The 15,834-nt window shown below is 46.0% G+C and overlaps 1 pseudogene; it reads right to left on the reverse strand.

The window, feature by feature from the left end:
* LOC124242001 (ER degradation-enhancing alpha-mannosidase-like protein 1) overlaps window positions 1-8,936 on the reverse strand; it is an 87,961-nt pseudogene extending 79,025 nt beyond the window's left edge.
* Window positions 8,937-15,834: the final 6,898 nt, after the last annotated feature.

Genomic DNA, 15,834 nt, shown 5'->3' on the forward strand with positions numbered 1-15,834 from the left:
ACATTGGACAGCCGACTCCGAGCGCTCTCAGTGCTCATTACCCCATCCCAGATGCCCATAGCCCCATTGGACAAGCTATCACCCTTATCCCCAACATCATCAGCATTGCTGTAGATAAGGTTTCCTAGAAACAGACTCTGAAATGGAGAATTGCTTGCAGGTTTACTTGGGATTTCTCTCTGGAGATACACCTGTAAGGAAGCTGGGACGGCAGGACTGGGCAGAGAAAGAAGCTGACCTGCTGCGTGGCTGCAGCTGAAGACTCAGAAGCTCCCACAGGGAACTCAGGAGTGGGATGGCCTTCAGAGTGATCCCAAACTGGCATCATGGGGCTGATCCTTTGTGTTTGCCCATCAGCCACTCATAGGTTGGGGCCACCCCATAGAGGGGGCATAAGTTTGGTCAAGGCCATGAGAGCAGTGCTGTCAACAACTAATATTCCCAGTATCTGGGGGATGAGTGTTAGCCCTGAAAAAGGGAGCTAGGTGGACTATCACACTATTCATTAATGAATAATCAATTCAATGATTATCACTGAATTAATTAATCAGTTCATTGATTATCAATGATCATCATCGTCATTATAATTTAGCAGAAGAGGGTCAAAAGAATTAAACACTTACCCAAGGCCACATGGCCGGTAAGTGGACCATCCATCAGTTCCTCTGATTGCCAGGTCAGTGTTCTTTCTCTTCCGTGCCTACTGCCTCAGCCTCCCTTTGTTTCTCTCAGGAGTCCAAGTAAGGATGGAGGAGGATGAGGGACATGATAAAGGAATAGGCGGCTCCCAATGAAGGAAACAGTAACTCTGGTGGAAGACGTCCAGGAACATTTTCATTCAATAAACACTAGTGTGCACCTGCTGTGTGCCAGGCTTATTCGGCACGCCATGGATATGATGGTAGGAAGACAGACAGAGCCCCTTTCCTCACAGAGTGCTTATTCTAGTCAAGCAGGTTTATATTCCAGGGAGCCTAGAAATCCGTGATGGAGAAAATCAGGAGTAGCTGGGATTGGTTGAGTGGACATGGAATCTCATCTGAGAGAACAGGAAAGGTCTTTATTGCCTACATTAATTGGGGCTATGCAGTATTTGTCTATAAATAATAGAAAACCCCACTGATAAGAAGAATGTTTATTACTCCTCTGTTCCTTAAGAATACAGATATTTTATTGACCATAAAACACTGAAGTGTGCAAGACTGTATGATATGGTGGGTATGCACCTGGACAGAAATTTCTACACCATCATGGATGACAGACTTCTGCCCACTTACTTCCATTTCAGACTGAATTTTGGTGTAGTTTGGGTTCGGTTGATGTTTGTTTTAAAATGTCGGTGTCTGGTTTCAAATGACAGAGCAGCAAACAGTGTGTCTCAGCTGCTTTCTGAGGCAGGGACTCCCTCTTCTCATCAGAAACGACACCAAGCATCGTTGGGAGTGATGGCTTTTCATTAATGAGGTTTAGGTCCGTGCACAGATTTTCCCCTGGGTCCTGCTCTCCTTCAGAAAAGGATTCCTTACATGGTGATTTCCCGAGATGCTTGTCCACAGATATAATATCGATTATCAACATACATCTGTTTTCAGATTTGTGTACTGGATGCTCTTCAAGAAATGGAAGATAAAAGTATTTACACATATTCCTGAAAAAGAAACTTCCATTCAGTCCTCTTTTATATTTTTCATGTATTAGAAAAAATATTTAATGTCATGGGAAATATTTATGATATTAGATAAAATGAAAGATGAATGCAGAATATATATAATACAATCCCAAGTTCTAAAAACTGGAGAAAAATAATCTAAATTTTAACAATTATGATCTTTGGGTCATGGGATGAAGAGTGGTTTTGATTTTCTCGTTTATACGACACCTTGTTTCTAATACCGTGTAGCGGTTATGACCATGGGCTTAGAGTTATGTCTTAGTTCTCTAGTTACCTGGATGAGTTAAATAACTTCTCTGAGTCTCTTTTCCTTGCATGTAAAATCCAGTTCTCTTTTGATTTGCTTTTACCACAGTGCCGTGGATTGTACCCACATTGGACTTCTGTGCATTTTCCAGGCTCTGTAGGACATCAATTCACGTATAAATGTAGAGGAGAGTCTTGGCTGCCTGAGAGAGGAGATATGAAGATTTCACTAATTCTGGTGTCAGCAGGTGGAAGAGAACATCAGAGAACCATAGATACCACTTAAACTTCTCAGGAAGCGATGGCTCTGTATCTTTTCTACACGGCATAGTAAAAAGTGTGGAGGCAGATGGCGACCCTTATTAGAACCTCCCCCAGGGAAGCAGGCCTTCAGAGTCAGCCCGGGGTTTACTGGCTGCCCACTGGACACGTTCACTTGAATAGAGAAGGGCGTCTCCTCTGTTTGAGGCCTCTCGACCTCTGCTTAAGAAATTCTGAATCCTCTGATGTGTAGCTGTCTTAGTTAGCTTGAGCTGCCATAACAAATACCATAGACTAGGGAGCTTACAACAGAAATTTATTTTCTTACAGTTCTGGAGGCTGGAAGTCTCAGATCAAGATCCCAGTGCATTCTGTTCCCACTGAGAGCCCTCTTCCTGGCTTATAGATGGCTGCCTTGTTGCTTCGTCCTCACGTGGCAGGGAGAGAGAGACAGCTCTCTAGTGTCTCTTATAAGGACACTAATGCTATGGGATCAAGGCCCCACCCTATGACCTCATTTAACCTTAATTACCTCCCTACAGGCCCTGTCACAAAATCCAGTCACACTGGGGGATAGGGCTTCAATATGTGAATTCTGGGGCCACACAATTCAGTCCATAGCAGTAGCACTAAAATCTGTAGATCTTCTTTTTCTTCAAAGAGAAATATTTCAAGAGATACTCTTAGAAGTAATCCAGCCCAGCATCCAAGCCTCTGTGCTTTCCAACCCAACAGCCCCTCTGGATGTTCACAGCATTCCTTAGTAATCACGTATCGCTGCTTCAGAGGTTCCAAAGAGCATTCATTGCTCCTTTGGGCATCATGTCCATGTAGCCTCTTCTAGTCATCAGCTAAGAATCCCAAATTCCACCAACAGGGAGCCACTTCCTGCTGTGCACTATTGCTGTCTTTGGGTCAGAAAATACAGGACTCCTTTCTTAGTGTTTTCAAAGGCACGGAGTTGTAACATGGCCAGGTCATGGGCCATGTGCAATAATTCATTATCATAATCCTTAACTGTCCTATCACCAGTGGGCTTCTCAGAGTCTACTAGCATTTTATAGTCAGACAAGACTTCCCAGGACCCTTATTGTAGCTTCAAAGACTTGTAAGGCTGATTCTGTGTGAAATAAAGCTGTGCTCATCACTAACTTCGCTGCTTTCTGGAACTCAGATGAATTCCCTGTTACTGAAAGTGTATCCAATGCGTCAACAAGAGTCAATGAATAGTTTCCTAGGACGTTACTGAGGTTCTGAGCTGAAGCTCAACTGTCAGACCTCGGCCACAGCAGTGGGGGTGAGAGCATCATCTACAGCCCTGGGGCTGGGGCGCTGCAGCCCTGAGAGCAGCCGTACTCCTCTGCCTCCTCTGTTGGCCTGGGAGCACCAAGGCAGGCAACAAATGGAAACTGAGTTGAGGGGAAGATTCTGGTAGAGCGCATGCTGGGTGCCAGCCTACACGTGAGCCACAACATCCATGGGGGCTGAGCCTAATGAGCATCAGTCCCAGGATGAAGGATCATCAATGCATGATTGCTTGGGCTCCATTTTAAAGAAAGAGGAACTTCCCCCACTGACCATCACATCCTCAAACTACCACAAAGCCCTGCTCACTTCCTCTTTAATAAACTCCCTTGTGTGGCGCCAGCAACTGGCCTATAGTCCCTCAGCCACAAGCCCCCAGGTCGAGTTGGCCAGGCCCACCCCTGGCCCTTGCCTAGTCTCATGGGAGCTTGGGTGGGGATCAGGAAGGCTTATTATTACCTTATAAAACAAGAAGTCTGGAAGCAGGAGTCTTCAGGCTGGTGTAGCTGCTCAGAGAATGTGTCAGATTACAAGTTCCTTCTATCTTCCAGTCTGTCATTCTCAGTGAGTCAGATTTCTTTCTCTCCCATCTGGTGGCAAAATGACCACAGTTGCTCTCTCTTAGTTACAGTAGTGTAGTTGCTATAACAGATGACCCTAAAATTTTGGTGGCAATAACAGTTATCCTGAGAAAGAGACTATTTCTCCCTCGTATATCATAGTTCAATGAAGGTTGATGGGAGAAAGTTGAAGAGGGAACTCTTTTCCTCTCTGTCACTCAAGGGCCCAGGCTCCTTCCATCTTGTGTCTGTGCTCTCCTCTGAGTCCTCAGAGTTGTCTCCAGCCAGTGGAGAGAGAATGAAAGAGCAAGAATCATAATGGGATGTGCCAAGCCTGGAGGTGGAGAGCATCACTTCTGTTGACAATCTAGAACTTAGTCAGGGAAACTTCCTTTTCCAAAGGAAGCTGGAAAATGTTGCATAGGTGTGTTACATGGACAGAAAGAAACTCAGATATTAGGGAGCACTGCAGGCCCTCCTACAATTTCCAAGTACCATATCCTCACACAAGAGCATTCCAGACCAGGACCAAAGGCAGGATCACAGGCCTCTCCTCATATATTTCTCTCATTTTATCAGAGAGAAGCATCTTTTTCCAAAGCCCTCTGGAAGATTTTTTGTCAATATCGCATTGGCCAGCCCTGGGCTACCACTAACTGCAAGGAAGTCTGGGAGAATGAGTGAGTATCTGGCATTTTGTTCTCTAAAATGAGAAGTGGGTTCTGCCAGCAAAAAGAGCAGGGAATGACTCTTGGTTGTTCCACCGACACGTGTCCATGACTTAGAACATATATTCTAACATGACTTAGTGTTCTAGCCGAGGTGAAAAGGAGGATGTCAGAAGCAGGACGAGATGAGGCTGGGCATGGGTGAATGACCCAGTCGAGAAGGCCAGGATTTGGGATGGATTTCAGTCCTAGCAGGGAAATGCAGCAGGACGAGCAGAGGACTAGAACCAAGGCCACAAGTAGTTAGATAAGGAAGCTACAGCTTGTGTCTCGCATGGATGCCCAGGGGGTAGGTTCATGCCTCATGCCTCTCCAGGAAGAACAAGTTATAGCATTGGGAGAGGACTGCCGGAAGGGCATCAAGGTCAAAGTAACTGGTTCAGCAGCATCCCTTGGTAGTGGGGAAGGGGGGTGAGCATTTTAAGAGATAACACACTTTGACCGCTTTGTCTAGGTATTTCATAGCCTTGCTTGAACACTGCTTTCTCCAGTGTCTATTCACCATAGTCTTAACCTTCTATCTATATATTACTTTTAGTGGCCATTTAAAAGCCTCCAGTTTTGGAAAATGTGCTCAGAGGTAATGACCCATCATCACCGGTTCCCCTCAAAGATATGCTCCCTCACCCGACCACATCCCACTTTCCTCCTTTCTAAGAAGAGTGGACTCTGACTAGACCAGGGATGAGGACCAAGGTTGAATTGCTGATGAATCTCAAGCCCCTTATAAGTGAGAAAGGAGTTTTTCATGGCTCCACGAACGCAGGTATAATAACGAGAAAATCATAACTCCAGTTTCTGTCTATCAAGCAGATCTTTTGTACTCGAACAGCGGTTTTCAGCTTTGACAACACATTGAAACCACTTGTAGTGTTTGAAAAGATTCCAATGTTCACGTTCTAGCTAGAATCTCTAGAAGTGGGGTCCAGACATCAAAAATTTTTAGAGGATCCTCAGTGATTCTGATGCTCAGAGAAGTTTGAGAACCATTGGACCAGCCAGTGTTCCAAAAGCTTTATAGATGCATGATCACTTTTAACCCTCATAGCCACCCACTAAAGGAAGGTACCAATGGTATCCCCATCCACAGAGGAAGGAACTGAGGTTTGGAGAGATTGAGCAATCAGCTGGGGGTTCCGTAGCTCATAGGGAACGATGCTGAGATTCAAACCTGAGTCTGCCTGACTCCCAGAGCCACCCTCCCCTCCGCCTCACAAGGCTGCATCTACAGAAAACAGGTTGCTATGTCTGACAGCTGGGGCGAGGCTGCAGTAGGCTTCAGCTGACAACACCCAAGATTGCTCCCAAATGGTGTTCCCCTGGCTTTGTCTGGGGAAACCTAATTGCTGCAATTGTGTTATAAAATTATCACTTTACCCATGCAAATGGGCCAGAGCGACCGGTTGTCTATTCCTGTGGTTGTCCCAGATTATTAAATGAGCAGCTGCCTCCAAATATGTTTGCAGCCGCCTAATTCAACGGCTGCGTGCGCTTGCATATTCATGGCTCCCAACCCACGGCCCAGACTTGCAGGACTCCTCCAGTGGGGCTCTAAAAGTTAATTTATCTTGACAATTTAAATAAATACACTTGCACTGGCTTTAGCAACTCCTCCAGATTTCAATGAGTACCTTGACAGAAAGGGAAGTCAGGGTAGCGGGGTTGGGTCTGCTCTGGATCTCAAGGTCAAGTGTAGGAGGAGGAGCAAACCCTTGAAACAGTGGGAGGAAAACCCTGCATTGGTCAGGCACCTGCATTCAAAGCTCCACTTTGCTGACTTCAAGTTTTGAGACCTTGGGCAAGCTTGATTGATCTAAACCTTGTCATTCCTCATCTTTAAAATGGGAATAACTGATTCATACGTAGGGTTATAGAGAGAATTAGATGAAACAATGCTATTTCCTAAACTTCTATTATCCTTGTTTTGTTTTCACCTAATTGTACCTCCAGGGTTACAGTTTGCTTAATTTTTACCCTTTAAATTGACCTACTTCTGTTTTTAACCTGCATATTATTTACCCATGATCTTATTAAGAGCATCCTGTAAATCTCAATAACATTGTCTCTTTCTAACATACATTAAAATAGTAGATAACTTGGGGCCAGCCCTGTGGCCTAGTGAATAAGCTTGGTGCACTCTGCTTCAGCAGCCTGAGTTTGGTTCCTGGGCATGGACTGACACAACTTGTCAGCCATGCTGTGGTGGTGACCCACATACAAACTAGAGTAATATTGGCACAGATGTTAGCTCAGGGCCAATCTTCCTCAAGCAAAAAGAGGAAGATTGGCAACAGATGTTAGTTCAGGGCCAATCGTCCTCAGCCAACAAAAATAGTAGATAACTTCAAAAACTGAATGATTTCTCCGTGTGCTACCTCAGTGGTATGTGGGCTGCACTTGGGGACCATCTGCATGGAAGAGGGTAAGGCCACAAGCCAGCACAGGACATAGGAGATATCGATGCGCACTTGTCTCATCCTCCTCTTTTCCTAATGCCAGGCTCACAGGTAAGGGAGATCCTCACAGGGCGAAATTGATTGAGGGGGCCTACAAAGTGCCCACTGAGGGGTGGGCGGGCCAGCCCAGCCACCACGAGGGAACAGAAAGAGCTCTGTGTGGGCGAAGGCCACCCGTTCCCCTCCCTCTCTCCCCTCACTGCAGCAGCTCCAGGCTAGTGGCATGGACGGCTTGGGCTCAAGCGTCGGCTGTGGCAGCTGCTATCGGAGCAATCCTCGGCAGACCTCTCACCCCTCTGTGCCTCGGTTTCTTCATCTGCAAGGTGGAGGGAATGTTAGCTACATCATAAGGTCATCACAAGGACTGGAAGACAGGCACACACTTCGAACATGGCCTGGTACAGAGAAAGTGCCAGTTGAAGTGTTGTTAAGGCTTTAGAGATATTTTCAAATGCCCACGATACACATCAGTTTGTGGTCCATCTTTGCTTCCCCTCCTCCTGTCCTCTCCGACTCTCCTTCCTTCCTCCATCCTCCTTTCCCTCCTCTGTCCTTCCCTCTGTCCCTTCCTTTCTTCCCATCTTTCTTCCTTCCTTCCTTCCTCCCTCGGTCCTCTCTCCCTTCCCATACTCGGAGGGCCTCCTATGCCTCAGGCGCTTGCTCAGACACCTGTACAGGGTAGGCCTTATTTTCCCATTTCACAGGTGAAACTGAAGAGGCTGCAGCTTGGAGAAAATAAGTGATCTGCACATGTTCACACAGCTAGTATGTGACTGACTGAGCCTACGTCTTTTCCCTGATTACACAGTAAAAGTAATACACACTTGGGAAAATTAAGATGGTCCTCCCACGTGCCACCTAATGCATTACATACGTCACTCCTGGAGAAACTCTGGTGTCACGTTAAGGAGCAAGCTCAGGCTTTCGCATAAGTCTCTTCTTGCACCTGAAGTGACCGTGAGGGCACAGGCTATTATGTTAGGGTGGCCTCTGGAGCCAGGCTGCCCGGCTTTGCCTTCTGGTTGTACCCCTTATCTGTGGCGCAGTGCTGGGCACCTCCCTGCACATTCCTGATCCTCAGCATTCGTATCTGAAATGTGGGGATAATGACAGAACTTACCTCCTGAGGTTGTTGTCAGAAATAAACGAGGCAAAACCTGAGAAGTGCTCAGTGCAGCACGTGCTAAGTGCCAATAAATATTAGTTATTGTTATTCTGAACATTAGAAGAAACTACAGTTCGAGGTGAGGTTTACAGTGGTGGCAGGATCCAGTACTCCCCTCCAACACGGGGTCTGGCTGAGCAGACATTCTGCATTCCAGTCCGCCTGCCACCCACAGGCTGTGGCCTTGAGTAAGTTCTTAACCTCTCTGAGCCTCAGTTTTCTTATCTATAAAAGGAGAATAAGAGGAGTACCTGCCTCAGGGTGGTTGTGAGGATGAAATAAAGTAACACAAGAGAAGCCCTTGGGACAGAGCCTGACACGTGGTCCATCGTAAACAATCCTAGAGGCGAGCCACTATTATCAAGCTGAGTTTTGCTCAGTTCACTTGCATGGATACCAAGTTTAGGGGACAAATATTGCCTATCTTTTTACTTCCTCTTTAAACCACCATCCTTCACTTCCCTAATACGTGATGCTCCCTCTCTCTTTAGGTAAACACACCTGGGGGCGTTCCAGATGTTTGCAGCTGGCACGCTCACCCATGGCTCCCATCAACAGCACCACCAGCTGGGCTCTGCACTTCCGCTGTACCCAGGGAAGGCACTGCTTCCAGGACAACAGGGCCCAGCCAGAGGCCTGGGGGGGCGGGGGTGTGAGCGGGGCAGGAGGAGAGAAAAGAACCACCTCTGAGTGTCTGGCTTGCCTTCGGCTTTCCCTCAGGAGAATCATAAATTACCTCCCTTTACTTGCTCACCACTGCTTCTGTGGAAATTAAATTCACAGCCTGTATTTTAAAGCCTGTATATTGTTTGGCTTAAGCTGGGATTTTTTTTTTCACTCTGATAAATAGGGCATTTTAATAACATTCACAGCATGACAAAGAGTTGGGAGAAAATACACATGGCTCCCCAGGTGCCGGATTCCCCGGGCACTGCTCAGATGGGGTCTTGTCACAGCTCACTCCTGGAGAGTGACTGATGCTTATGTAGGAAGGAGTTTGTGTCTCTGCTCCGCTGGGGGCTGAGGTCTTGGAGCGGGGGCTGAGCTTTGCTAGACAGAGCTCCTGAGGAAGCAGTGAAAGGCCAGGAGGAGGAGGCAGGGCAGGGCCCAGGGACGCTCCTCCGTGTGCTCCTCCTGGAGGCGGACAACCCCACGGGCACGGCCTGGGCCCCATGGCAGTTCTTGGAGCTCTTCTTTCTCCATTCTGTCAGGGCTCTGTGTCCTCGCTGCCAGAGATAACAGGGTGCTGAAATGTCCCCAATCCATCAAGTGCCCGCACAGCCAGCCAAGGGGCTGCTTTTGCTCCATTTTTTTTGGTTTTGCCCTCTGATGTCTGCAGAGGTCTTTGACGTTAACACGCGCGGGTTGGCTCCCGCTCTGTGCTTGGTTCTGTGGGGGACGCAGAGATGAAGAAGGCCCAGCCTCTGCCCTTGAAGAGGTCACAAACCAGCGGGGAAGACAGATGTGAGGTCCAGCAAGAAGAGTGCAATAATAGTGCCTCGTGCACACTGGGTGCCCACCTGGAGCCTGGCACGATGCTAAGCCTCCCTCATTCATTTAATCATTATTACTCAGTGCCAAGTATGTGCCAAGAACTTTTTGTTTGTGGTGCCTGGAATAAAATAGTGAAAAACACAATGGTCTTCTACCTTCATGAAGTTAATATACCCTATGGTGGTGCTGAGGAGAGAGTTTTACAGGAAATAAATAAACAAAGACTTATAGGATATTCCTGGAGGTAACAACTTAAAATGCAAAGTGGAGAGGGACAGTAGTGCCATGTTATGGTGAGCAGCTCTGAGAAAGCGACTCCAGTGAGCAAAATAAAAGAGTGAGTCACAGGGAAATCTGGAGGAAGAACCTTCCAGGTTGAGGACACAGCAAGTGAAAAGGCCCTGAGGCATGTTTGGATTGTCCACAGGACACAGCCAAGAGGCCAGCGGGCTGAAGCAGAGTGAGAGAGGGAGGATGGTGGGAAATGAGATCAAGATCAAGAAGCCTTATAGGCCAACGGAAGGACTTTGGACTTAATTTTGAGGACAATGGAATTTTTTTGGAGGCTTCAAAGCGGAGAAGTAGCATTAACTGATTTAAGTTTTCAAAGAGTTACTGTGGCTGCAGTGTGGGGAATGCGCTGCGGGGACAGGAGTAGAAACAGGGGACCAGTTGGAGGTCCTAAGGGACAGGCACTATCATTGCGGTTGTGTAGATAAGAAAAGCTGAGGCCTGAAACTGAATCTCGTCCTTGGTTTCGACCCTAGTAAGTGGAAAAATGAGGACAGAGCCAGAATGTTCCGACTCCAGAATCTCTGCCATTAACCCTGTGACCCACTGTCTTCCTGATAATCAGAGTCGAAGGCAGATGTGAGCTTCACTGGATGTGGTGCAAATATCTCACCTGGGAGGCTGAGAGGAGGGAGCAAACCACCATGAAGGGTGGCAAATCAGGGAAGGTGTCATATTGGAGGTGACCATGCGTTGGCCCTTGATGGAAGGGGTACATTTGGTCAGATAGAGAGAGAAAAGAGGATGCACCCTAGATATAAATGATAATGTAAGCAAAGGTCTGGAGACAGGAAAAGGAGGAATTATGTAGCTCAGGAAGGTTAGAACTTTGGGAACCTCTCAAAGAGGTGTGGGACGGAGGGTTGACTAGATAGCTAGACCATAACACATGTAAAATGCTAAACTGAAGAATTGTTGTTAAGGAGCCGTTAGATGTTTTCAACCTGCAAGTCGTGGAAAGGAGTTGATTCATTTCAGAGGTGAGCCTTGGGGAATTTGAGGGTGTCACCTAAGAACTAGATTTCCACAGCTCTGTCTCATCAAAGCCCCATCAGGGCAGTGCTGGGAGACGCTTGGCACGGGCTCCGTGTGAACCAAAAGACTGGAGCAAACGTGATGTCATTGGTGAAGTAGGGAAGACAAAAAAGAAATATTTATAAAGAGATGATCCACTCGGTTTTCAACATACTGAAATAAAAGATAGAATTTATTTTCCTAGCGCTCAAACAGCATTTACAGTCGACCAGGTCCAATTCTAAGTATTTTCAAATATTGACACATTAAATACTCATAATCCCAGGAGGGAGGTTTCCTATTATTATCCTTGTTTTGCAGACGACAGAACTGAGGCACACAAAGTTTAACAGCCTGCTCGATGTCACACAGCTAATGAACATCGGAGCCTGGACTGAACCCGGAATTTTGGCTCCAGAGTTCATTCTTCAGATGACTAAGTTACGACATTGTCCTTGTGAATGTCAATATCAAAACAATGATCTACAAATGACTGAGTCTCCCATATTTCCTTTTTTTTTTCCTTTGGTAATATTTATTTTTTTACCTTTTTATTTGATCAATTTGACATGTTGCAATTTGTAAATTTAAGGTGTGTGGCATGTACTTTGATACATTTATATATTGTAACATGATTGTCATTGAAGCAATATTTAGCACATCATTATAGTACAGTATTATTGACTAGATTCATTACACTGTGAATTAGATCTCTATGGCTTACTTACCACTCTTTACAAGTTTGTACCCTTAAACCCCACCAATCTTATCCCCCACCCCCCATTCCCTGGTAACCATCGCTTTACCCTGTTTTTTTACAGGTTTGACATTTTTAGATTCTACATATAAGTGATATCATACAGTACTTCTCTCTCTCTGTTTGACTTACCTCACTTAGCACCAATACCCTCAAGGTCCATCCATGTTGCAAATGGTAGGCATTTACGACAACATAGATGGACCTTGAGCACATTATCCCGTATTTCTCAAATTTGACAAAAGAATCTTCCCCCACCTTCTTATTTTAGGGACTAAGATTTACTTAGCTCTGTATATGTACTGCCAGGATATCCAGATATACTTGGATATGTATATGGCTAATAACCAATAAACTGGAAGTACCTACCAGGTCCTGTGATTGCCATGTTCCACCCATTGTGACTGGACGCCCTTGCCCCATTCTCTTCACCATTACATTGCTAGTGCCTATAGAAACACCAGGAGCCTAATTACTGCTCAGTAAAAAATTGTTGTTGAATATGGTCTCCGAATTTGCCTCATCTCTTGGACCCTGCCCTCTGGCGGTATAGTGTGGTGGTTATAGGCACAGAGTCTGCGGTCAGACTTCCTGGGTTTGAATCCTAGCTCTGACACTTGCTAACTTTGTGACCTTGAGCAAGTTACTTAACTTCTCTGTGCTTCAGTTTCCCCATATATAAAATGTGAAAGATAATAGCAAGTACTTCATAATATTACTGCAAAGATCAAACGAGTTATACACATAAAGTGCTTAAACAGTGCTAGCACATAGTATGAGATGAACAAGTGTTCGCTGTTACTGCTCCTGTGACCACTATGCTTCAATCACTACCGCCATTACTGTGAAGTAGAGATGGGCTGCTTCATGGTTCTAGAGGCTTCTTCCCAACCAGTCCTCATTTCAAACTCTCTCTACTGAGTTCTCAGCCTCCCCAAACCCAAGGCTATCCATTTTCTCTGATTATGCTTATGATGATGAAGTACCCTCTTGATGAAACCCATACCATCCCCGTCCTCTTGTGTCATCTTTATCTCAAATCATGAGCACCAGCCATTTCTTCTTTGCCTTCTTGCTGGGGAGATCAGAGTTTCAACATGAATTTGGCTTAGGAAGAAAAGACCCCCTTTGCAGCAGTTCCTGCCCTGCTGGCCCCGGAGCCCAACATGGGGGACAGGGCTGTGTGTCCATGCTCAGCCTCCCTCAACTCTCCAGGCCTGCCTTTACAGCGCCATTACATTGCTGGCCCCCCAAAGGCTCCCTGAGTTTCCCCGAGCTGGAGGCTGAGTGCTGCAACTGCAGCCACTGCCTTCCAGTCCCCTGTCCTGGAGAGAAAGGGGAATGAAGTGTCACGTCAGGGTGAACCTATGGGATTTTGATGAAAAGGCCTGGAGGTCTTAGACACGCCCAGTGGTTAGATGCTGTGATGGTTAGTTTTGTGTGTCAACTTGGCTAGCCTACAGTACCCAGTTATTTAATCAAACACTAATCTAGGTATTGCTGTGAAGTTATTTTACAAATGTGCTTAACTCCTACAGTCAATTGACTTAAGGTAAAGGAGATTATCTTCAATCATATAGGTGGACTGCATTTGAAGGTTTTAAGAGCAAACATCTCGATTTCCCAGAGAAGAAATTCTGCCTCAAGAGAGCACTATTAGCTCCTGCCTGAGCTCCAGCCTGCTGGCCTGCCCTACACACTTCAGAGTGGCAGCCCCACAGTCCTGTGAGCCACTTCCTTTACATATACATACACACACACACACACATACACACACATTCTCTTTCTCTGGAGAACCCTAATGGATACCGATATTCTCCAACCTCCCGGAAACACTGAGGTGTCTAAGGCAAGTGGACTCCAGGAGAAAAATTAGTCTGGCTCATAGTTATCAAATAACAGGAAGAGAAAAGAAGAAAATGAGGAAGGAAGGAAAAAAAGAAGACAGAAAAAGAAGACAAAGAAAAAGAAGGAAGGAGGAAGGAAAGAGGACAGGAAGGAGATAGAAGGAGAGGGGAGGGAGGAAAAGACAGAGGGAAGAGGGAAATAAACCATTTTTTTTTTAAAGATTGGCACCTGAGCTAACAACTGTTGCCAATCTTCTTTTATTTTTCCTGCTTTTTCTCTCTAAATCCCCCCAATACATAGTTGTATATTTTAGTTGTGGGTCTTTCTAGTTGTGACATGTGGGACGCCGCCTCAGCGTGGCCTGATGAGCGGTGCCATGTCCGCGCCCAGGATCCAAACCAATGAAACCCTGGGCTGCGGAAGCGGAATGCACGAACTTAACCACTCGGCCACTGGGCCGGCCCCAATAAATGTTTTTAAAAATTTTTTTAGATCCTAATATCCTGCAGACAATATTTTAGAGAGACCAATTGTGTTCCTCTCTGAGTTATACTTCTAAAATTTCGTGTATATATATATACGGAGAAATCAACTATTCAGCCAGTCTGTCAGACTTGTCACAGCCTCTGGTTCGGACAATCGGCAGGTCATAACCTAGAGAACTTGATCCCCGTTTGAGTGCAGTAGACTCACAACTATCCGTGTAACTTCTCTTCTCATAAATGAGGAAACTGGGGCCCACATTGAGGCCCAAATACAGACAGTGACTTGGCTAATATCACCCAGGAAGGGAAGGGCAGAGCTGCAGGCAGGACACAGGGCTCCTAATTTCCAGCCTTCTTCTTTTTCCACATGATGGAGAGGACCAGGAGACAATCTTTCCCCTCTGCCTCCCTTCAGCCACCTCTGACCTTGTTTGCCTCATTCCCAAGAGCCAGAGAGGCAGGGTGTCCCCCAGCCCTCAGCCATCAAAGGTGGTGGCAGAGGAGGTTGGGTGCATATGGCTGCTCAGGGTTCAGAAGTTGACATCAGCTCAGCTGCTTGGGGGCTGCACTAAATCCCAACATGCGTGGATTGAAAATCACCCAGTTACTTTGCAGGAACAGCAGTTTAATAAGATTAGGAGGAGTTGAGAATGCTTGTTACATCCAAGGCAGTGATATGAAAAGCCCAGCATGCAGCTGAGAAATTGCAATGGAATTCTGACATCAACAAGTGGAGGAGATGTATTTCGAGGACATGGAGTTCAAGCTCCTGCCGGTGGCCCGGTCAAGGTCAAATCTATCACTCTTAGAAGAAAAGCCAGTTAGTTGCCCTTTGTATAGAAGATCCTGCTGTCCTCCTTGGAGACTAGTTACAGAGCACATTATTGTTCACGTTTGGAAAGTCTACCAATGTCATATCCTATAGATAGATCTCATCTACTGAGCTCTGAGCCCAAAAATATTTAGTGTAACTTGACTTTGAATCAAATAGTGTCATAATCTAAATTAATGATGTCAGATAGAAGTTCATTAATTTGGTTCAATGGGAGCAGAAAATAGTAAGGATTTGTGTATGATCAGAATTAAGAATGTTGCCCAGCTGTGACATGGCCCACTAGGCCATCCCAGGGACTGTGGTCAACTCTGACTTAATTAGTCAAGTATTGTCATTGTAGAGTCCAACAAGACCATGTTGCTTGTAAGAAACAGAAATCTAGGTGACAATGGAAACATTTGGGTGAGAGAGGTCTTGATGTGTTAAAGGACCTGAAAGAAGACTCAAGTAGCTGAAGTATAGTGGGACAGAGGGATTGTTGTCTAAGGACAGCCAGATAGGGAGGGGAACGACAGATGCCTCAGAACCTCGAGTTGGGTAAAGAGTTTGGATTTTATCCTAAGGTCAAGGAGATGTTATTGGAGGGTTTCAGACAAGGAGTGACATGAATCAGTTTATATTTTTAAAAGCTCACTTGAACTGGTTGGTGGAGAATAGATTGTAGGAAAGGTGAGAACGAAGGGAGGCAGGGGACCAGCTGGAAAGACATTGCAGTGG

Source organism: Equus quagga, chromosome 7 (assembly GCF_021613505.1).
Source record: "Equus quagga isolate Etosha38 chromosome 7, UCLA_HA_Equagga_1.0, whole genome shotgun sequence".
Taxonomy (NCBI): domain Eukaryota; kingdom Metazoa; phylum Chordata; class Mammalia; order Perissodactyla; family Equidae; genus Equus; species Equus quagga.